We start from the raw sequence: 24,697 nt of genomic DNA, 5'->3' as shown, positions 1-24,697 counted from the left end.
CGCAACGCAGTCCTTCTATCAGCAAACGGCGACTTGCTGCACTTAGTGGTGTCCCACGAACTCGAGTGTAGTTAACATTACCTGGGGAAAACATCTACCCATTTTACATAATGACTGGGGACAATTCTCGCGTTGACACTAATGCCACGCGACATGAATTTTTGCGCTCGTTTAACGACAGTTATCATTTTCTCCCATTAACATCATTCCCTTTGAAGCCACATTTACGGAAACTGATATCTACAACGCACGTAATAGCCATCGATGGTGCAGGAAAATCCACACATTACAGTGGAAAGCAATTTCTATGTTCGTTTTTCAAGCAATGTTTTGTCCGAAATGGTCGGTAATACGTGGATAGGTCAATTGAAAGAGCCAATGACGGGACAGAATTATTTGATTTTTTTTTTTTTTTGAAAATTCGTCCTTTGAACATCTTGAGATCGTTCCTTTAGCCACGTGAACTGTACTTTACGGTCAGCATAACGGATGCTCTTAATGTAGTACCAGACGTGTCAGGCATTATGGGCGCAGCTGTTCTCATTAGAGAGCGTGCAGGGTACTAAGACAAGGAATATATTACGTTCTACCAAAATTGCTCAAATGCACTGAAGTTCACGGTGTGATTTTCGAATCAATGTTGTGCCCTGTAAAACAGCTGTAACGTGATGTGTACGACAATGCTTAGAGGTGAATCAGTTAAAAATATATATTATTCAGTTGATGCTTTGTAAAACGTATGTTTCAGTGTTTACTAATATGTGTACATGCGTAAATCTGAAAATGTACCGAATAATGCAGAAAGTAAACAACAATTTACATAAAGTGTGTTACATGTCATAAGCCATTCGGCATATGGCATGTGTTCATATAAAATAATTTGCTTTAAGTGGTCATTTCTATCAAGTCCCTGGATATTGACGAATCTTCCTAGGACATCCCATGTTTAAGGTACTGTGGGAAGTCCGATTTCGACTCACAACAGGAAGATGTACACTGGAAAAATAAATATCTCTTTGACTCAAGTGTTCCAGAAAAGTAAGGACCATAAACACTATATTCATCCATTTACAAGGTACAATGGGAACCATTTCCTGAAATGCTGCGGAAATAGGAGCAAACTGCTAGATCAGGAGAAATCTATTAAAAGCTTGTCATTAGGTTTCTTTTCCGTAGAAGTTCCAACAAGTGACGTTGATTTAGTGCACGAGGTGTATCAGAAAAGTAATGAGACTGACAAGACTTCGAGCGATCTGGCAACGCTGTGCTGTTGTGATTGTGAGTTCATCCCTGCCAGACACTTTGTCCGAAGCTCAGCTCCGCACAGCTCTCATGTGGATTTTGAGAGCGCTGTCAGTGAAGTTGTTCATTGTTGTGTGTTAAGAAAATGGAACAGCGGAATTTAGAGCAACGTATTGCAAGCAAGTTCTATGTTAAACTTGGGGAATACGCGAGTGTGATTTTCGAAAAGTTGAAAAATTGCGTATGGGGAACATTCTTTAACAAGAGCACAAACTTTTCGGTGGTACAAAACATTCTTGGGAGGCTGATAGCACGTTCGCTGTCAGGTGTGGCCGGCACTTGGATGGGTGCCCATCCGGGCCGCCATGTGCTGTTGCCTTCTTTCGGGGTGCACTCAGCCTCGTAATGCAACTTGAGGAGCTACTCGACAGAATAGTAGCGGCTCCGGTCACAGAAAACCATCATAACGACTGGGAGAACGGTGTACTGTCCACACGCCCCCCCCCCACCCCACCCTACCTGTATCCTCAGCTGAGGATGAGACGGCGGTCGGATGGTCCCGATGGGCCACTTGTGACCTAAAGATGGAGTGCTTTTGATGGAACGTGGAAGATGAACATTGCTCAGGGTGACCTACAACCCCTAAAACCGACGGAGAAGTCCAATGTCTGTTTGCTTTTGTGAGATCTGACCGACTTTTAACAATAAGGATGATGGCATATGTTCATATGAATTAATTTGATTTAAGTGGTCATTTAGATCAAGTCCCTGGGTATTGACCAATCCTCCTAGGACGTCCCACCTGTTAAACACCTCGACCTTACATCAAAATGTTCACCGCAGAACTGTGCATGCGAAAGGTCTGCGCCAAAATTGTGGCGAAAAACCTCGCAACTGAGCAGAAGAACGATCTACGAAACTTGTGCTTTGATCTTCTTGGGAGGACTGCTCATGAACGCGAATGATTCATTTTTGTGATCATGGGTGATGAATCCTGGATTATTGAGTATGGTCCTGAAACAAAGCGGCAAAGTGATGAGTGGCCCACTGAAACATCTCCCTGGCCAAAAACAACTCGAATGAGCAAATCAGAGATCAAAACAATGCTGATTTGCTTTTTTGACGATAGCGTAGAGTGAATAAAGAATTTGTTCCTCCAGGACAAATGTCAATCAAGTATTTTACAAAGATGCTCTTGAAAGGCTCAGGAAAAGGGTGAATCGGGTGAGACCGGACATTGCAGACAAGCGAATGAAGCATCATGACAATGCCCATGTCATATGGCTACTTCCACAACAGAATTTTTGATCTCTAAAGGCATTCCTGTTGTTCCATAGTCATTGTGGCATTTTTGTTTTTCCGAAATTGTAAAAGTCTTAAAAGGACTTCATTTTTTGAGTCTGGAGAACATGTGAGTAAGTGTGACCGACGGATTAAAGGCCCTATGAATCTAAGCTTCCAGCTCCGCTACCAAGTTGTGAACAACGTCTCTACCAGTGTACAGCAACCGAAGAGAAGTTCTCTGAAGGTGACAATATTACTGTTTGGAAGAAATGAAAACTTTGGTAGAAATGAAATTAGTCTAATCACTTTGACACAAACCTCTTACTTTGTAAAGTGGCGGCGTTTGATTAATTTTGTTTAAAATTATTCATTTCATTGCCACTCACTTGCTTAATAACTGCAGAGCAATTTAATTTTATTATTGATTTCTGAGAGTAATTGTTTATTATGGACAAATAGTAAATTTCTTTGACGATTTATTTCTGCGGTATTCTTCTAGAGAAAAACAAAACGTATTCCCAGTTGAACACAAACGCAAAGGAGACAGAAAATTACACGTTCCAAAATTTATTTGTGTATGACGCAGTTGACAGCACACGCAATCACCTTCGTATTTGAAGGTACTGTGGTTGCCAGTTGCAGAGATTTCCTCGCAACAACGGCTCTACGGCAAATGCAATCTGATTTTAGTTATTGACCCAGCAGTGTGGTTTCGATATAATTGCGTCGCGGAAGCGTAAAGGTTTATAGAGCGCAGAGGTCTGGTTGTCAAAACGCAGTAATCGTTTGTCGCTGACAGCTGCGCGTTTCCGAGCGTGACGACGTATTATCGCGGCGCGCTGCATGGCGACCACTCATCTGGGCTGACAAACAGCCAATGGGCGCCGAGCCGCTGTGCCGCGCCGCGCCGGGCCGACAAAGTAGCGACAGCCGATGTGCGATAAGTGTTCCCTAGAATACACCCGATTTGTCACTGGAATGACTACCGCTCGAGAAAATAACTGGATTCGGCTGAGATTTACGGTTCACGACGTCGTACTGCGTAGGGACCATAATTTCACTGCAATGCAGCCGAGAAAAAAGTGTTATGGAGCGCTTGTCCGTTACGTTATTGCGAGCAGACTGTGTGACTGCCAACGCAGAGTGACAAGAATTGTAGACTAATCGACGTCTGTGTGTGAGACATTGAGAGGAGGTTTACTACCTTATGGTTCCAAAATCTATTTTTTTAGTGGCATTTTTGGATCCATAAAAGTGTTGAGAGTCCAGCCCTGAAACGGTTTTTCCTAATACTGAAAGAAACTCTTTGTTATTCATGGTTGAACAAAAAAAATGCACTTGCCTGAAATCGGCGTTTTTCACGCACCTGTATTTTTTCATTCGGAGGACGAGTTATTGTACTGGTTCTTGGGAGGAAACACAAAGTTCAAATGAAAGTTTGAACGCGTGTGTCTGGAACTTAGTCCCGAAGCATTTGCATTCTGGTGGGACGACTGTGGAGAATGCGACTTTCTTGGCAGTAAGCGGCTTCAAAGAAGTGGATTCAGCAATTCTGAAGACCATGACAACGATGGACGTCACCCTGGGACTCTATTCGACGTAGTTCGCCAAGCATTCGGACTACCACCGGATTCAAGCGGCCGAAAACCGATTGTCACTGGCCGTACGAGCGGCTCTGGGGCTGCGCAGGATGGCCCAGATCGAGCAGAACGCCCTCTATGAGGAAGCGGGAAGGACTAGTTTATGGACCCGGAATGGCAGATTGAACGTAAGTTGCATAATATTGCATTTATATGTAGTCAAAACTTGAAAAGCCTTTTTCTCGAAATGACTTTTTTTTATCGCGCGGTATGGTAACTTCAAATCTACTGAACACATTGACATGATCCTTTGTTTCCGACGAAGCTAACTTGTGTAGGAGTTGTACCACTTTTATTCCGATGCATCAACTATAACTATTTTTACTTGGCCGACGAAGTCGAAAAACGGATGAAAAAGGCCCTATGGCCGTCATTTTGCTTCCTATGGTCCAAATAATTTAAGCGAGGTACAACTCCTAAAGAATCTTATATACTTCGCTATCGTCAACTCAATTTTGATTTCAGACGAGCTGGCTGACCTGTGACATTCCGCGCTTGAAGGTCTACATCGAAATTTTGTTTAGTTCCGACGGCAATTACGCCTTTGCTCTTCGACCTTTCCGGTCAAAAAAATTCCAGTTTGTAGAGTGAATGTCATTAACATTTTGACCAAATTTGATATTGATATCAAAAAAAAGTTCTCAAAGAACCTGCTTTTTTCGGCAAAAGATAGTAAACCTCCCCTTAATGTGGGAAATACAGTGGCAACAGTTATACAACGAATAAGTTGACTGAACGGTACAAACCTGACATTCCAGCATTTACAAGCTTGTTTGATGTGTTTATTTAACGTACAACGCTGTACGAAACCGTTTCCAGGACAGAAAAAACGAAACTAATTACACACGAAGATTGATGACAGTTTAGAACTGCTGTTGCGACTTTTAACGTTAATGCAATTTGACAAATGGAGATTACAAGAAAACTAGTCCTTAGTAAGACACTTGCAGCTGATCTCTGTCACTCGGAACCTGACGCAAGTCCAATTATTGACTTGACGGAGGTGGGAGAATCATACCCATAGATCGCACAGACACATGGTTGCGAAGTGCTGAATTCTGTTACGATCTCGAAGTTAAATTATTTTTAAAATATCTTTACTACTATCACTGTTACGTAAGACGATAACAGACTACATTAGTTACCAATAGTTGACTTTATTTTCAGACACTGGCGTTAACGCTTGACATAATGTGGTGGAGGTCAGATTGTGAAACGTAGGTACGAACACCACTTCCTCACATAATCAACCTGCTACACCCATACTTTATACTTTTTACCATGTATCTATGATACTGAACTTCAGACGTAAAGCTGGCCCAGAAGGAATGCCCGGTATTCAGCGATATAACAGGAACGGTAGATACCTCGAATAATTTTTTTTTTAAATTCTATTAAGAACACTCCTTCATTTCGATAATGTGAAACAAATCTCTTCTACCCCAAACTCATTGGTTTCTGTGCTTTGCGAAGGTGTAGTATCGACGAAATGTCTACTAAACATGGGCTCCAGGACAGAAGAGAATCGTTGCACTTGAGATGTGGTGCTACAGACGAATGTTGAAAATTAGGCGTTAACCGCGATTAATTTTCAAAGAATATTCCTAAGAATTTATTTTATTTACTAGCGATTCATCAAGAACATTGACAGATTGAAGCACACTATGTAAGCACGGACGTAGTTGCCAGGGAGTTACTGATGAAATCATAACCAAATTCCTTTTAACAAATGGGAATTTTATTCACTTTAATAGTGCCTAAAAGCATTTTTAAAGGAAACAGATTTAAAATTATAATCAGAAAGCACCCTCTAAATATCAAAGTCACAATTTATTCACAGGCAGAAAGAAACATATTTTGACTGTATGAGCTTTTGGGCAGAGGACCTAGCCGCTTCCTTTTGACACGGCCGTAGTTACGACCGCTCACAACAGCCTCTGAAAGACTACACTGGTGCAAATCTCCTACACACCAGATAACTTTAGACTAAGAGTTTTAACAATTTACACAAGCACACAAACTATGCACCCCCTGTAGGAGGGATGGAAATGGTACAAAACACAACAATTAAAATATTAACCTTGCCACCGAAGGTGAAACTTCATTTTAACTACTAAGAAGAGTCTTACGCTGAATGGGTGGCAACTTTATGTACTAAAATGATCATTTAAATAAAGGCCCATGAAAGGCAAACTTATATAAAATTCTACAAGGTTGGGCAAACAACAGCTAAGATGCTCTACAGTACACAGATGCCGCCTCTCAAGATCATAGGCAATAATATCAAAGATTCCAAAGATAAAAACATATTTCAGGTATTAGGCCGTTACACTCCAAGAAATAAATTCGTTAACACACCATATCCGACAAACATGACAGAGGCAGCTACTAACGTATGGTAGATCGATAGGAAGATTACCGAACAACCCGAACCGCAGGTTGCTCTAACCCGCCCCTACTCCACAAAGGAAAAACTGAACACACAATTTATAAACGATCACCTCCCCGCGGGTGGGCAAATGGAGAAGAACGGTGGGACGACCCCAAAGCAAAACGGCTGGTGACCTCACCAAGAAAACAAGTAGAATTTAACAAAAGGAAATCAAACAACATAACACAAATCACTAAACTTCTGATACAGCGATTCCTCTAGAAGACCTGGCGCAGCACCGCCAAATCTCTCTCCCGGACCGTCCGCTACCAGCTGCTTCAACGACCGCACGAAAGCGCTCGTCTCACGGCGTCGCAACTCGCACCGGCCAGACTGATGTCGTTGGTTGACTCCTGTTATTCTCGAGTCGACCGCGAATTTTCTGCCCCTCGCTATACGCCGCGGCACACTGGACTCACATGGCGACCTCACAGGCGCCGACACTCTAGACGGACAAGTTATATTGTGTCTCAGTGCGCGACAGACCAACCGATCGATCCAACCGCCAATGACCATTGCCTGAGCAAACTCGAGCAGACTGGCGGCCTAACGCGCAGACTCAGATGCAGGAACTAAGCCCCGACCGGGCCACCAATCGCTGAGTTCTCTTACTGGCGGAGTGGAAAGACTCTCATTTTGCCGGCTTTAGGGGTTGATCCGAACGACATACTAGCACTCCGAACGACAGGCAGACACCAACTGCCTAACAAATGCGGACGAGAGACAGACTAGCAAGCTGGGGACGAGAGACTGACTCAGACTGACCGAGTTGCGAGCTCATAGAGCCCCTTAAATGCACGTGAACAGGCAACCTTTCCCCTTTCCCACCAGAGGGAGACGCCTAAGCAGCGATTGCCACAGCGGCGCCACCGCCAGAAACGGGGGGCGACTGCTTCACACCACGCGCTGCGGCGCGCTCTTCAAAACAGAAATTTTTACCACGGCTCAAGGTGGACTGATTAGGTAAGGAATGAGGAGGTTCTGTTCAGAATCGGAGACGAAAGGAATATGTGGAAAACACTGACAAGGAAAAGGGTCAGGACGATAGGACACCATGGAGTGACTTTCACGGTACTGGAGTGAGCTGTACAGGGCATAACCTATAGATGAAGACAGGGATTGGAATACATCCAGCAAATATATGACGACGTAGGTTGCAAGTGCTCCTCTGAGGTGAAGTGGCTGCCACAGGAGAGGATTTTGTGACGGACAGCATCAAACTAGCCAGTCACAATACTGGTAACTCCAAAAAAAAGGAAAATGAAGACATGGCTGTAAAACGCATACCTTAAGCACTGTGAGCCGTTGTTCAGTACATGAGACGTTTTTCTCAGCACCGAAGATGAACAAGTGTTCATAGAGCCCTTGTGTACCAAACTGTTTATCTTCAAATGATTGTTCCTGTGACATCCCTGTATATTGACTGCTGCTCCTGGGACACACAGTGTACATCACATACCGTTAAATAATTCACGAATATTCCTACGGTAGACCAGTATTTGCTTCATTATTCACTTCACAACAATAGGTGAAATAACTGACAGTTCAACCGGACAGTAACTACGTAGCGGCTGCTACACTGCTGTACGGTATACACAGCATTATTACTACTATTACTGCTAGTGGCAATAGTCAGACACAATGCCCTGGGACCGTCAACTCTATCAGTTTCTGTCAGTTTAAAGAAAGGAGTTCATCAGTCAAGCGATTTACAAATGTGCTTGTGCACACTTTTTAACTTGGTTGATTTTAAATGGCAGTTAAGGATGTGTCTGAAGTAAATGTCACTGTGGAGGGGAATGGTGTAGAAGAAGCAAGTTCTGCCCGAAATGTGTATTCTTAATTTGGATATTAAGCTTTATTTTCCGAGGAAAAATTGTAGGTATCACTCACGATACACTGGTAATTCCTTCATCATTATATAAAATATGTTGATAGATGTATGCAGTATCAATTGTCTGATTGACTTATTAGCTCGCAGTATAATAAAATGTCTAATAAAACTATCATTCACAACTCACATTTATAATAAAAAAGCTATCTACGAAAACTTTTGTTCCTAAAGTTTAATTAACCGCTAATGCTGATGATTTATAAATCTGGAGTGGGGTGCACTTCCTAATCTCTGATTACACTCTGGGGCAACGATAATATAAAGGCTGGATACCACTGGTGTAGAACCAGTCCTCTGGGACGCTGAGTAGCTTTCTAACGTCAACGTGTCTCACTTCTGTTAGCGGCAGTCACATCTACAGTTAATGATCCGCAGACTATATGGTGAAATTCTTGATGCAATAATTTACCAACAGCCGTATGCGTTGTAGAAATTTATTTTATTTTATGAACTTCTATGTGCTACCAGTTTCGGCATTACATTGATGCCATCTTCAAGCCCCTGTACAATGAGTAGAAGAAATATACTATTATAAAAAAAATAGAACGTACGTTAACAATTGACAGGTATCATGTTAATTATGTAAGTGGCTCAAAGAGATATATTGTATGTCATTAAAACTATATTTAACATAAGCGCACATATGCTTCTGCCTATGTCATGCTGTTGTTAATAGTTTTCGCTGTTTTACTCAAATAACGCATGGTATATGAACATAACACATAGTTGTAAAAGGCCATGCAACACATCAGATGTACTGCATACATTCTACATGTATCTTTTTTTTATAATAGTACATTTCTTCTACTCATTGTACAGGGCCTGAAGATGGCAGTAATGTAATGCCGAAACTGGTAGTACATAGAAGTTCATAAGATAAAATAAATTTCTACAGTACACACGGCTGTTGGTAAATTATTGCATCAAGAAGTTCATGCCAGCCGTCGACCCACGATCCATAATGGATCAACGAAAATTATATGGTGAAAGGTCACAGGATATAGTATCCTCGAGACTCATCCAACTCCTGAAATTATTGGGGTCTTAGATATGACCAAAGCGTTGATTTAATAATTATTGTAGAAAGGCTCAGTGCTCTCCTGTGCCTTGCAGGAATAGTAAATCTTGTTGTCATATCTTTCATGATTAGGTCAAAATTTTGCCTACTGCAGTAGTGTACAGCCATACAAGACCCCTACACTTCAGTTCACAGCAGGATCGTCTTGAGGAAAGTACGGATCCTTCATTGGTTTTTCCTAACCCTAATTTCTCACAGATTCAAACATGTCTGAGTTGCAAGGAGAAGACGTAAATGTTCACATCAGCTTCCGTCCAGCTATTTCGTGAATTGACACAGCGTATTTTACAAGCATGGCAAACCATTCCTTATGATGACTTTCAGACGCTCTTGGTTCCTATGGCACAACAAATAAAAGAATACTTACATGCAAGTCTGTAATAACGGACACTGCCGGCGATCCACAGCTACGCAAAATACTACAAAAATTAATTAGCTGACACGTACACGCAAACACAGGGCGGGGAACACGAAATCACCACAACAGGCCACGCAGCAACAACAGAACAACAACACACAGGAAAACAGTCAAGAAGACACCGAGACTGTAACTCACACTACCATCCCCCTCACCACAGAAGTAACACAGGCGCCACAACCTCTGTTACAAAGCACAAATGCCGCTCCTAACAACACACCAATACCCGTACAAGTGGCCGCTAACTCGACAACAGCACCTCAGGCTGCCACACCGAACACCAACACATCACCTGGGGGCATACTGGAAACACTATTCCCCCGACACACGACCAGTCAAATCCTTACCAAGGTGCTGACGGCCGTCACTACACTCATCACCCAGCTCATGAGCGCCGAACCCGGGCAATACTGGGCTGTCATACACACTGCCACCTCAACACTCTTTCACACTCTTAGATGAATAATATGCCACACCCGGTCCATAACGCAGACCCGCACACACTATCACAGATCCTGTTCTGGAATGCAGACTCGATCCACAACAAACGGCAGAATTTGCCGCGTTCATGGACCGCAAGGGAATCCTTGTCGCGCTACTGAGCGAGACTAAATTTAAACCGCACAAACAATTAAACTTTCCTGGCTACTGTGTCTATCGTACCGACCGACCGGGCGACGCCGTGGCAGGTGGAACTGCAATCGTCATACACAAAGACATTGGGCACACAAACATAGAGTTCCCTGAACTGGAAAAAATCGAGGCTACGGCCGTCAGAGTCAAGTTCAACGGAGCCTACACCACTCTGATATCGGTATACAACAGCCCTGTAGGCATCTCAACACGCGATATCCGCACATTACTCAACATATCATCACCGCGAGTAACAGTCGCTGGAGATCTGAACGCAAAACACTCAGAATGGAAGTCACGCATACGAAATCCCAACGGCAAAAAACTGTACGAACATTCACTAGGCAGAAACTACATTATACTAGCGCCGACTGAACCGACGCACATTCCCTATCATAGGGGACACAGGCCAGACGTGATAGACATGGCCCTCATCAAGGGCATTACAGCGACAATCAACGTCGCCGTTGGAAACGATCTGCCTTCAAACCACCAACCTGTATTACTATACATTGAGGAAACACTGCAGCACACGGAACAACGCAAGATGTTGGACTACGGGCGTGCGATTTGGACATTGTTCAAGCAAACGCTTGATAGCCACATCCCACCTACACATGAAATTAACGAAACAACACAAATTGACGAGGCAGTAGAAACCCTCACCAACGCTGTCCAGGGCGCAATGGCAGGCACCATACCTGATCGCACCTCACAACAACGCAGAGCGGCCCTGCCCAGGAAATCCTGAACCTAATCTCAATGAGGAATCGCCTCAGGAGACAATGGCAGCGCACCAGGCGCCCCTACTTCAAACGGCACATTAACAGACTACAGGGCATCATACACGATAAAATACAAACACACAGAACACAACAGTGGAACCAAAAACTCGAAGGACTGGACACCACACGACCTGGCGTGTGGCAACTAGCCCGACATTTCAGCAGGGAGAAAATATACACCCCAACGCTTCAAGGGCCTGACGGACCTGCATACTCAGCGGAAGAGAAAGCAGAACTAATGGCCCGAACACTCGCAGCGTCATTCACACCGAACCTGGTACCATCAGATGCAGCGTTCACACTTGCTACTGACCAAGAAGTTACACGCGTTCTAGCACAACCATCGCGCGACGACATTCGACATGCTAGCACAGCCGAAGTCTCCTGGGCTATAATGCATTCCGCTGCTAGGAAAGCCCCTGGTCATGATGGAATTCAAAACCGTGTCCTCCAGGAGTTCACGGATAAAGCAACTGAGTACCTAACACACATAACGAATGCCATACTAAAACACCAACACTTCCCCGCCTTTTGGAAGACGGCCAAGGTCCTGATGTTCAGGAAGCCGGGGAAAGACCACAGCCTCCTACAAAATTACCGACCCATCAGCCTTCTGAGCTCGCTCAGTAAGATTGTTGAGAAGGTGATTCTCAAACGCATCACTAGGCACTGCATAACAAATGACATCCTGAGACCGGAGCAATTCGGCTTCAGGAATCACCACTCCACAACACAACAACTCCTACGGGTCGTTGAACATATAGCACATGGCTTCAACATAAACAAAGCTACAGGGGCAGTGTTCCTGGACATAGAAAAGGCTTTCGACCGTGTGTGGCACAACGACCTCATCCGCAAACTCAGCGACGCGGGATACCCCGACGGGCTGCTGCGTCTAATACACTCGTACCTCACAGACAGGAGTTTCAACACTGACGTGCAGGGAAAACAATCAACACGACACGGTATACACGTGGGAGTACCCCAGGGAAGCATCCTAGGGCCCCTACTGTTTAACCTCTACATATACGATCTCCCAACCACACACAACACAATGATGGCAATCTACGCGGATGACACAGCCATCCTTGTGCAAGATTGGAAACCATCAAACATTACGTCACGCCTACAGACCGCACTCAGAGTGGCCGAGCCTTGGTTGGAGAAATGGCGTGTTAGAGTAAACGTCGACAAGTGCGAAGCCGTTCTGTTCACTAAAAGACCGAAGCAACTGATCAAACACCGCTACTGCAGACCAATAACTCTACATGCACGTCCAATACGTTTCCGCGAGAAAGTCAAATACCTCGGTGTCTGGCTGGACCGGAAATTACTCTGGGGGGACCGCATACAACAAATGACCAACCGAGCTAGCACGAGGCTCAAACAGCTCTATCCTATGCTCAACAGGCGTAGCACACTGAACAGAAGGGTGTCGAGGTCCATGTACATGACACTTATCCGACCCCTGATGACGTATGCAGCTCCGGTCTGGGGATACGCTGCGCCTACACGCCTGCGCCGTCTGCAGCTCATACAAAACAAAGCACTCAAAATCATAATAAATGCTCCACGATACACGCGCATCGTGGACGTACACCGGGAATACCGACTTGAGACTCTCACGGAGGTAATCCACAAACTCACCACAAGACTATAAAGAAACTCCAGACATTCGCAGAACCCGTTTATTCTGAATCTGGGGAACTACGACCACAACCATAGATGGAAACATAAAAGACCAAAAGACACACTTGCAAGGACATAACATCTATGGCCAAGCATACGCAAACATAACGGCACAGACGAGCCCCTGTTAATCAGACGCATTTGCTGGATATCCAGCCGAAATACACTGCCGAATAACTGGCACCACACAGGGAAGCCGTACCGTACACTGCATGCAAACAAGCTCCACACATCCCCCACACAGTGAGATGATCTATGGCCGATCTCCCACTACTGTATAACGATCTTGATTGTTCCAGGAATGTAGCAGCTGCAGCAACTGGGACACATCGCCATCGCTTGTCACGGTAATGATGCATGATACCTATACTAACAAATCCAACCTTGCATGAGCTATCGCAGCTAGTAAGCCACTACTGTTCTTACTACCCATCCCACTGTCGCAGAGGTTTTTTTCCCACGGCACGAGCCATGGCACTTGTTTCCCTCTGCTCTTCAAATCGCTACCCTCACTCGCCTTTAGTCCACTATCTGTCACCTGATGGACCGTGTTAATGCGTAGCCTTACCCAGACGCACGGACAACATCACAGCCCAGCATCCTATGATCCACCTACTAGATAACTAACATGTTTACGGAGGTGACAGTAGAACTTTTGGTTTGGTCACCACGTTGGTGCTGGTGTGGAGGGGCCCCATCTCTATTTTAAATTAGCTGACTATGAATTTCTTGACATCAGCAGTATCAGATATACACGTACTACCAATAATGACATGTGTAAACTTCTGCTGGACTGGGACTTTAAATGTATTCTTGCATGTAGTAGTGTATTCTTGCAAGTAGAAGTCACGCTCACACAGATGATGCTGGAGGGCGTCGGTTTCCAATGGAATGGAAGTTCAATTATAGAACATATTGAAATGTTTGGTAATATGGTACATGTGTTTCCTCGTGCAATGCATTCCATTTCTGCCAGGGTGTATCGTTTGTGGAAAGGTGGGTGTACTTTTCCGTGATAGAGATTTCAGGGGTGTAATGGCATGTACCTATATTACAGTGAACTTTATGAACTGCATAGTTTAATTATTTGTCATTTTCTAAGAGAAAACTATGACACGCCCCATTGGAATTAATGGCAATGTAGTCGCTCTTCTTCATGTAAATAATCACAATGCCGTCGCAGAACGCTGAGTGAGGCTACACAGAGCTTAAAGTACTGGACTTGCATTCGAGGGAATCGCACTTAATATTCAGCGTTAACCTTGCAGAAGCAGATGGGACTTCGCTAAATTGCTGAAGACGCATCCATCTTCAATGTGTATCGATTCTGATACTTTTAACAACTTTTTCGTTAATCACTGCATTGGAAACTAAATATTTAGCGAACTGTTGACAAACAGGCAGACACGTGTTTGGGCGACAGAGAATGCCATGTGGTTCGTTGTTCGATAGGACTGCAGCCTTTACAGTTGTGTCACAGCTGCATTACAGTCTCGAGACAGCTGCTCTTCTTACGTCGTTCAGTGCCTTAAAATGTGAAGACGTGTATGGTCCAGTACTCCACTTGTGGGAGCATGCTGTTCTGATGATATTATTCACTTTTTGATGGAGAGTTGTGGTTTTGAACTGTCTACGACCAGCTTAGAGACAGAAGTGATGACACGTTCTGCAGGACCTGACCATTATTTTACGGGACAATGTTCAAGCACGTACAGTGCAAGCTGTTACTGATTTGTTTGACTGATAGGGCTGCTAAGTGCAATACCACCTGCTGCACTCCACAGACTTATGCCCTCGTGAGTTCAACTCGATTTCCCAACTGAAGGAAACACTTCACGGCATTCGCTTCAGACCTGCTACAAATTCGTCGGGCAATAGACCACGCCTCTCGTACTGACAACGCAACTGGCACTGATAAGAGTATCCGACGACTTCCACATCGCTAGCAATGGGTTATAAATAATGCTGGTGACTACTCTGAATGCCAGTAATACTGAAACGCGTAACTTTTGTGTACGTGCTGTAAATAAATAGTTACCACTATTAAAGTTCCGACCCTCGTATTAGTACCACCTGTTGCTTTCACGAAGCTGTTTGCGTACGTATGTAATTTTGAAATATGCATGTCCTTATCCTTCAGCTAGCCTAGTTTATATGGAAATGTGTACTGTGCGTTTAGTGTTTAATGGAGTCAGATTGTCTTTGATACTTTTTCATGGGCATTACGTATTTTGTGTTCCATATCACTAGAATATCAGGGCTTTCCGAACGCCTCCTATGTGTGTAATGGGTTAGGTTAGGTTAGTACTGGAACATTTACACACTCACACACACACACCTAAGTATTCGCTTTTTATGTAACTCATTACCTTGTGCAAGCGTATCAGCTTGACATATTTTGGTGCCTTGCTTATCTCTCAGTACGTGTGTGCTGTCTAAGACTGGACTGTCACGAAGATGTAGTAGTGTCGTACTCGTTCGTTTAGTGACAGGCGATAAACAGGGTGAAAATCTGTGACAGAAATGAAGCTACGTTTCACAAATACCACGTAGTGGCGTCTAATTGCATTACTTTACATTATGCTACCAGGCCAAGAGGACAGTGTGCAGCAACAAGGTTTCTTTTCCATTGGATTCTGTTTTGTGGCCTAATTGCATTACTTTACATTATGCTATCAGGCCAAGAGGACAGCGTGCAGCTACAAGGTTCCTTTTTCATTGGATTCTGTTTTGTGTCTTCTGTCGCCAAACACTCTCTATGCCGATCTGCAGGAAGTCCTCATTGACTCCATCTCAGCAACTTCTCTTTGGTCTTCTTAGTGCTCTTCTTCCCAACTGAGTGAAAACCGAGGATTTCAAAGGTCATCGATGTTTATCCATCCGAGTGAAATTTCCTGCCCATATTAGCCCCTTGCTTCTCATCCGGCCGACAATGTTTGGTCTGCTGTAGTTTTCATCCATCTCACAATTTCGTTGAATCATCTGTTCTCCAGTGATCCGGTCTTGTACCGGCCCATAGATTTTTCTGAAGACACCTCACTCGGAAACGAGAAGATTATTTAAGTCTCCCTTTCCGGACACTTCAAGTTTCACAGTGAAACACGTATGTAACAAAGCAGCGATGGTGAGGCACGTTAAAATCTTTGACCAGAGAGCCTATTTTCGTGGTTAGTCTGCGCTTGACCGCGCGAGTGTAGCGAGCAGTTCGGTTGTAGTCGTCATGTCGAGCAGTACAGTAGTATTCGTCGTGCAGTACGCTAGTAGTCGTCATGCAGAGCAGTCGGTCAGTAGTAGCAGCCCAGTGCGGTTGTGTGATGTAGTCTGTCGGCAATACTGGTCAAGAGGCTGAATGAGGTATATTGTTAATTAAGGTAATCATCAGATAATGTAAAGTTTATTTATTGTAATTAATTTCCAACAAGTGTCCCAATAATAATTTTGATTTCAAAAGTAATTTTACAAAAAAAATTTATTTAATTGAATTAACGATTTCATTCCACTTCCCTTAAAGACAAGTTTCAGTTAAATTAAAAAAAAAAGGAATATTATTATTTGCAATGCAGTTCCTCCAAGCTGTGCGCAAGAATAAGAGCAGAAATTTGACTAGCAGTTACAATGAGGTAAGAATTTAATTCTGATTTGCACAGGGTCAAAGACCGATATTTCGGTTTAATTGAATTATCATTATCACTGAGATTTCATTAGTACTGAATTGTTTTTCATTATTTTTGCGGGAGCTTACAGCAGAGTCAGATTGCGAATTTCACATTTTTGTTGCCTTTGTCAGTACATTTCATTGCGGGAGGTTACACTTGGCTCCCATTTTTTATTAAATATTGTCATTCCTTTAAAATTTTTGTGGGGAGGTTACAACAGTCATACTGGTCTCTCTGCAGGCCGCAGCTAGAGCTCTCCTGGCTAGCGCTAGAGGGTATTGTACGCTTACCCACTACAGTCCGAAGCGGCAGACAGGCCGTTGAAATAAACACTTAAGCCCAGTAGCTGGAGGTTGCAGAATTCTGACTCCACATTTGCTAAGCATGTACTGAGTGAGGGTCACAGCTACCAGTCCGACTACTATGTCCTTCACATTGCCAACAAATGCCATAAACTCCATCTGCTGGAAGCCCTGAAAATCCAGTCCACATCTAATCTTAAATGACCAGAAAAAGCTTAACACTTCCAGTCTCCTAACCTTCACATAAGCCTGTCTGTTTTTCATTAGTTCCTACCTATTCCTCCATTTTCCTGTATTCATTGAACTCTTTTATTTTACTGAAATTATTTATGAAATCCATATAAACTGTAGTTGACATTCTTAAGGCTTGATTTTAACTGATACTTTATTTACGGTTCAACATTTTAATTTTTACGTTGCATTACCACCACACTGTCAACAACGTTATTTACTGTACGTTTCTGCTTTAATCAAAATTTTTAACTTCTCTTCCTATGTTGTTTACAAACATTATAACTTCTTTGGTGACGACACTCAGGAAATGTCTGAAGATGGCCTTCTAAGCCGAAAACCGGTTAACACAATAAAAGTAATGCTATAGAACAAAGGGGAACTAGCGCTTTTCATTTATTACTGAAGATTTAATAGCCATGGGGGACTGGAACGCAATTCTAGGGGAAGAAGAAGAAGTAGAGAGGTTTACGGGAGAATATGCACTTTTTAGTAGGAAAGAAAGAGATAAAGACCAATTGAGCTGTGCAATAAATTTCAACTAGTAATAGCGGATACTCTGTTCCAGAGTTACAAGAGGAGGAGGTATATGTTATGCCGGAGCCAAGGTAGATCCAGTGCATAAAAGAAAACTGAGGATGTGTGAGAGGACAAATAGGAAAGGTAAAGGCATCAGAGAAGCTGTTCTCACCTTGCGGTTGATAGTAGACACGTTCATACGATATGTAAACGTGGAAAAAGCATTCGTCAATGTCAGTGGTGCAAAATGTTAGGAATTCCTCTAAAAGTAGGGGTAAGCTACGAGGGTACGTCAATTATTATCCGCAATTTAGATATATTTTTGTTTATTTCGCTATTACTGTTGTTTTACATTGATGACGCATGCTTTGTTTATTTGTTGTTATTTTTGCAATTTTCAAGCCGCTATGTTAGTTTCGTAATCGCGGCCGTGCTGTTAATCATGGCTGCTCCGCTGTCTATTTGCACCAAAGAAGAGCAACCTTCAGTAATCCGTCTTTTGTGGTAGGAAGGCGTATCAGGGGCCGAAGAAGTCCATAGAAGTCTTTCGGTACAGTACGGGATCGGTGTTTTGCCACAATGGAGGGTCTACGAATGGATTGAAAAATTCCTAAATGGTCGCACAACTGTTATGCACGATGAAGGAGCCTGACGACCGTCTACCGCCACAAATGAAGAAACCATTCAGCGTTAACGTGAAATGATTCTCTTAGACGGACGATCAACTATTGACGAAGTGACACATCGTCTGCAAATTAGTCACGGTTCTCCTACGAAATCATCCACAACAGACTTGGGTTTCATAAAGTTTGTGCAGGATGGGTCCCAAAACAACTCACACAGTTGCATAAACAAAAGTGCTTAGACATCTGCATAAAACATTTGGATCGCTATGGTAACGAAGGGGACAACTTCTTAGACAGGATCATTACTGCTGACGAAACATAGATCCATCATTACGAGCCGGAGAGTAAACGGCAGTGTATGGAATGGAAACATTCAAATTCGCCCAACCATCCGCAGGAAAGGCCGGCCGGAGTGGCCGTGCGGTTCTAGGCGTTACAGTCTGGGACCGCGAGACCACTACGGTCGCAGGTTCGAATCCTGGAACATTATGGGGAAAGGGGCACAACAATAAACAGTGTACGTTACAGTGAGATGCTTACTGCCAGGCTAAAGCCTGATATTCGAAGCAAATACCGAGGATTGCTGACAAAAGGTGTGTTGTTGCACAATTCCCGTCCGCATACTGCTGCCTACGCTGCTGAAACGCACCAGAAACTCAATTTGGAAGTATAGGATCATCATCCATATAGTCCCAATCCTGCTCCCTTCTGACTATCGATTGGTCCACTCAAACAGCCATTAAGGGTCCGTCGATTTCCTCGGACGAAGCATTGAAAGAACAGGTGCATTCCTGGCTCGCAGCTCAGCCGAGAAGTTTCTTTTACTAGGGCATCAGGAAGCTTGTACAATGAAGAACTAAGTGCGTTGAAACGCAAGGAGACTATTTTGGAAAATGGTGTTCTTGTAAATTTCCTATTTGATTACAATAAAATTATTATAACTATTTGGCGGATAATAATTGACTTACCCTCGTATATGGAAAACAGGCAATGATGATAGTGGGAAACCGTGAAAGAACTGCTCGGATTAAGAAGAATGTAAGACAGAAATGTAATATTTCGTCCCGACTGTTCAATCTAAAAGCAATGACGGGAATAAAAGGAAAATTTAATAGTGGAATTAAAATTCAAGGTGAAAGGATATTAATGATGAGATTCGCTGATAACGTTACTGTCGTCAGTGACAGTGAAGATAAATAACAATCTGCTGAGTGGAATGAACAGTATAATTGGTACTGAATATTCACTGGGAGGAAATCGAAGACGAAAGTATTCGCAAGTAATAGAAATGAGAACAGCGAGAAATTTAACGTCAGTATTTAAGGTCATGATGTAGAAGTGGTTACGGAATTCTGCTACCTAGGCAGAGAAATAGCCCTCGACGGGCGGAGAAAGGACATAAAAACCTGACTATCACAGTTAGAATGTACATCTAGAGCACATCATTTTATGGTAGTGGAACATGAACCGTAGGAAAACAGGGACAGGAAAGAATCGAAGTATTCGAGATATGGTGCTACAAATAATTGAAAATTAGGTGGACTGATAAGATGGAGACTGAGGAGGCTCTGTTCAGAATCTGAGAGGAATTGATACATAGGAAACCCTGACAAGAAGAAGGGGTGTGATGTTAGGAGGTCTCTCAGGACATCATGGAGTAAATTTCATGGTGAAAGAGGGATCTGTAGAGCGTAATGACTGTAGAGGAAGACACGGATTGGAATACAACCGGACGTGGCCGTGAGAGGTTGGTACAGAAGAGGAATTCGTGGTGGGTCGCATCAAAGCAGCCAGAAAACTTACTACTAAAATATAAAAGTCCAGTCCGATGGTTTTTGATATGTTGTAATTTACTCTCAGTCCCTCCCGAAATGTAAATAGCCGTCCGTCACTCTGCCTTTTAACGTTATTAACAATAACAAGAACATATATTAACGTAACGGTCAAGAGACTGTAATTCAGACAAATGTAACATTAGAAAGTAATTCCTCCGAAAACTGTAAGTTCATGTTGTTTTATATCTATATGTGATTACTCGCCTACAAAGGGAAGAATGAACATAATTTTGGTTACACCGGGGCAATACACCGCAAGGGACGTAAAGTTTTTTGGTCATTATGCGTACTGTTAAAGCAGCCACTAATGCCAACGAAGCCACTTAATGCATTTTACAGCTCAATATATGAAAAACAGCAGCTATTATCATTTTAAAGTAATTACATGTTTATGGCCAATATGTCTGACGAAGAGGAAAGGTAATGAAAATTTCATTTACGGGAAATTGAGTTTTTTAACCTTATGGATTAAAAACATTGATGTAGAATTTTCGGAAAATACATGATGGTCGTTCTCTGACTTTCCTGCAACCAACATCACTGTGCCGGGGTGAATAATGGCCCGTGATTTGATTCGAGTATTTCCTCGACCCCAGCGGGACATCCACGCCTCCTTTTTTCGAACTGCTTTGCACACAAGCAGCCTGCGAGAGTTTTAACAGTGAAATTACACCACGTTTTAAGATTTCATGAGGACGTACATTGTTGCTACATGCTCTGCAGATGACCGACGAGAACATCCAGACCATCACTGCTACCGCTTTTCATTTTCAGGCTTTGTCTCAAATTACTCGATGAATGATAACTACTTAACCTCATAATCGATACTAATTAAATTGGTGACAATTAAGAAACAAACTTAACTCAAAACCAAATAACAAAGTTCTAAAGTTAGATTAGAGACAATTCATGTCATTAATAATTGCGATTTCTTTCGCCTGGCTTCTTACTATTTCCACGAAATAATTTATTGTCCAGTACGTGACGAAACAATAAGGCTGTTTTTAGTATATTCATGTATATGTGTACTGTTATTTCAACCTGTATTTTTAATCAGTGTTTTCTAGTCTGCTGCATGTGCTGTGAGGGTACTGAATGGTGTGCTGCAGATGAGCTGTTGAAGTGTCTTCATATAGCCTACTTTCACGTTGCAGATGAGTCACAACAGGGAAGAGCAATTATTGATATTAGGCTCTCTTGCCTGTATCACAGTCAGCTGTTAGGTGAACTTCTGTATTCAGTACGAATATCGAAGTTTTCTGTTGCTCTTTCTCAGTTACTAACTCTTCTTTGTAGAACACCAGTAGTTTTCCTTCTTTCTTTTAGGTATTTTATTGTGTATCAACTGATGTTTATGTTATTGTGTTAGTTATAACTAGTTGTGTCCTCGTTAAGAGCATTTTCTTGAGATCATATTCTACTGTGAAATAGTGAAGACTAGGCGTTAATTCGCAATTCAGAGGGAACAAGAGTCAAATGTGCCGCCCGTTATTTATGTTGACCAGCCTACAGCATCCTGTGAACATCCTACAGACCCATTGGGTGAAATTGTGAAACAATTGGGCTCATTATCAAATACTGTACGAAATGTAGCTAGTCAACAGTTAGAAATATTCGTTTCCATTACTAATCTGTCATTTACTGTGAGTGATTTGACTAATAAATTAAACAGTCTTCTCGTTAAACAAGTTTTTGAGTGTTTCAGCAGAGGTTAACGACATATGAAGAAGCAATCTGAGGTGTCGAGAGAAACAGATCTGCCGGCCATGGTGGCCGAGTGGTTCTAGGCGCTACAGTCTGGAACCGCTTGATCGCTACGGTCGCAGGTTCGAATCGTGCCTCGCACATGGATGTGTGTGATTTCCTTAGGTTAGTTAGGTTTAAGTAGGTCTAAGTTCTAGGGTACTGATGACCTCAGAAGTTAAGTCCCATAGTGTTCAGAGCCATGTTTTTGAACCAGAAACAGGTCTATTTAAACGATCTCAAGATCAATTTCCTGGACAGTTACAAAGAGTGAGTCAGTATGTTCAGGATTTCAACACTAGGCGTCGCGAGTAGAGGGAGGCCAGTTGACTTTCATAGTTCATGGTTTATGTTCTGGATGTGAGAAACTATCAATGATGAAATTTAAAGAACAGCGGAAACATTTCCCTACGTAACAGCATAACTGGGTGGCCGATAAAGAGTAGCAGGCTTACATTGCTTTAATAACAGCATAATTGAGCAGCAGATAATATTTTAGAAAAAGTTCTCCCTGTCTGTAGTCAGTTTAAACGAGAATTACTGGAGGCACGTCACCAAACAGGATCGGATTTTCTGAAATGAAAGAATGAGATAACATAGACGTTTGAGAGATATGGAAAGGTCAGGCAGCGTGTCAAGGGGATCCAGACAACAAGCCTCGGGGACTGACTCACTCTCTGACTAAAGTTATTCGTATAAACTCTAAGCTTAATGGTAATGGTACAGCTGTGAATATCAGAGCTTCTCCATCTAACATGTATGCTAATATGCCGGCGGAGGGAACGTTGTTGAAGCACAAACTGTTCCAGACATTTACATTGGACAAAAGGACTTTTAATCCGGTGTTAGTCATATGATGAGTGAGATGTGTACTTTCTCTTGCGTGAAAGCGAGCAACAAGATATTAGTTACGTCTCTGTATTTATTCAGGCTAATGAAGCTCTTTAGGCCGTGGATGGGAGGGATCTGTGTCGTATATATGAAGATTTTGAGGTAGCCTTCCTCGCGAAATAATGGTGTACGGGCGTTCTGGAGATATTAAACAAGGAAGCGTTCAGTCCCAATCCCTTTTCGTATAGAAAAGGAAATTGAAGGAGTTATTATGAGACCTATCTCAATACAGCCTGGTGCCGGGATGAACCAATTACGCATGATATTCTCTATATTCTGAAGGCTAAACAGTCCACAGATGTTAGACATAAACTAATACTGGCCTGCGAGAAACACTTACAAGAACTCATGTCCTTTCTTGATTTGACTGACATGATAAATGAAGACATTCGATCAGTATCAAATCAAGGTGATTTCTCTCCAACTGTTCCTAATCGTAGCAATCGTTATGCGTATAATAACTATATAAATGTGCAAGAGGCAAATGCCTGTCATCAGATAGCGCCAACCATAATGATGGTGGTCAATACAATAAACAATGGGCGAATGGCAGTGGAAATAGTTACCGTCGGAATAAGAACAAGCAGTGTAGGTCAGAGTGCATATTCGGTTATGGACAGAATTCCAATATGAATTTTCAGAATCCTAATAACCACCAGCCGTTTATAAGTAATGAATGGAAGGAGACGACTCTGCTAATTTCTGAAGTAATTGATGATGTTGCCCATGCAGATGAGCAACTTTCATTAAACCAATGGCAACCGAATTCACGAAATAGTTCAACGTGCGTCGTAGTTGATTTAAGAACTATAATAGCAGCCAACTCGCACAACACTGACAAATTCATAATATCTTAATATGCTGTTTTCTTTTCGTGTCAGAACTATTGTTCATAGCAGGTATGGCCAACGTATGAATTTGCAGTTTTACCTGGTTGAAACGTGAGCGGTCAGGTCGAAAGCCAACCTATGTGGACGAGAACTCACTCGAGCAATAGAAAAATATCCTGTGTTAAAATATGCTTGCAATTTCTGGAATTCTTTGCTGTTTCATTTTTCTTCGTACTGGCACTGCTATAGGGAAAGAGGCATTCACTAAAAAGAGCAGACTATTACGTGGCAAAGTACACTAACTGAAAAAAATACCAACACCATGAAATTAATAATATAGATTAATGAAACTTCGTGAGCACATTTGTACAGGTAACTTAAAAAAGTTATCAACGTTGCAAGATCACAGGTTAGTGTAAATGTGAGAAAAGGCTTTCAAAATGTCAAATGCTGTTACATTTATAACCGGTGTAGGCCCCAGAAAATTGAATGCAAGGTGGTTTGGAGCTGTCCTTGAAGTAACCGATTTGCAACAATTCGTTGTGTCCCTGTGGTGCCAACTGTTGCTCCAACTGCTGCTTAGACGCAATCCCACGCAATCCCGTACGCAGAACATGACGGTCTTCCCTGTCTAGAAGGCAGCATGGCCGCCTAGAGCTCGCTCTTTTTTTGCGGCAGTACCTTCCAGTAACCACCGCTGCCACCAGTCATGTAGAGTGGCTACATTTCTGCCAAGTCTTCCTGTAATATCGCGGAAGGAACATCCATCTTCTCGTAGCCCTATTACGCTGCTTTGTTAAAACTCCTGTGTCGTTTATAGTGGCGTCTCTGTCGTCTGAGAGACATTCCTGACTAACATCAACTCACTACGACCAGTACCAAAGATAACGAACTCTTAGGACCGTTAAAGCGCGTGTTTAAACGAAACCTGATTTGCTTCCTCATAGTAATGCTACTAGCTCCACTCTTA

The sequence above is a fragment of the Schistocerca cancellata genome, chromosome 8 (assembly GCF_023864275.1).
Source record: "Schistocerca cancellata isolate TAMUIC-IGC-003103 chromosome 8, iqSchCanc2.1, whole genome shotgun sequence".
Taxonomy (NCBI): Eukaryota; Metazoa; Arthropoda; class Insecta; order Orthoptera; family Acrididae; genus Schistocerca; species Schistocerca cancellata.
The sequence above is the reverse complement of the archived record's forward strand: the minus strand, read 5'-3'. Positions refer to the sequence as shown.